The sequence below is a fragment of the Meleagris gallopavo genome, unplaced genomic scaffold (assembly GCF_000146605.3).
Source record: "Meleagris gallopavo isolate NT-WF06-2002-E0010 breed Aviagen turkey brand Nicholas breeding stock unplaced genomic scaffold, Turkey_5.1 ChrUn_random_7180001998803, whole genome shotgun sequence".
In the NCBI taxonomy this organism is placed as follows: Eukaryota; Metazoa; Chordata; class Aves; order Galliformes; family Phasianidae; genus Meleagris; species Meleagris gallopavo.
Genome location: NW_011256705.1, coordinates 1 through 554, shown reverse-complemented (window position 1 = coordinate 554; position 554 = coordinate 1). Strand labels below are relative to the sequence as shown.

Genomic DNA, 554 nt, shown 5'->3' with positions numbered 1-554 from the left:
GCAAGTGCTTCAGAGTACGTTTTCCTCGCCCCTCCACCGCAAACCTTCTCCCTTTCAGTCTCACACCTTTGCACCCTCCCCTGCCCACCTTCTGGGGTGCTGCGAAGTACCTGGATATTCAGTGCCGTGCTGCCACTAGCTCTGATATCCACGCTGTGCGCTGCAGTGCAGTATGGAATGACGGTGGCCAACACAAAGCACCTTCAGTAAAGTACAATTTATTAATCACCAAAGATCTGGGGGAAGTACCTTTCAAACAGGAGTGTTTGCACGTAGCTCTCCTCTGGGAGAAGCCCGTTTTCTGCAGACTCTTACACCGTTCCTGTCACAGTCTGTACACCAGCAGCCGTCTCGTTTCTCTAAGCAAAGAAAACAACCAAAAACCACATGACATGTCATTAGCTGCGCTATAGAGCTCTGTGAGCAATGGCACAGGTTCCGTATTTACCTACCTGTTCACCTCTTACGACCCTGCAGGTGTGAGAGGACCTCCGGAGGATCGGCCGGTCTCTCACGGCAGAGACGTTCCAGGTCTCCTGTCCTGTATCCTCCCA

General features: G+C 52.3%; 1 long non-coding RNA gene across 1 annotated transcript; it reads right to left on the bottom strand.

Annotated features, from left to right (window-relative positions):
* Window positions 1-202: 202 nt before the first annotated feature.
* LOC109365262 lies at window positions 203-554 on the bottom strand. The gene is made up of 2 exons (XR_002110872.2): window positions 453-554; window positions 203-359 (listed from the first exon to the last, which is right to left on the bottom strand). It is a non-coding gene; the product is annotated as an uncharacterized LOC109365262 (long non-coding RNA).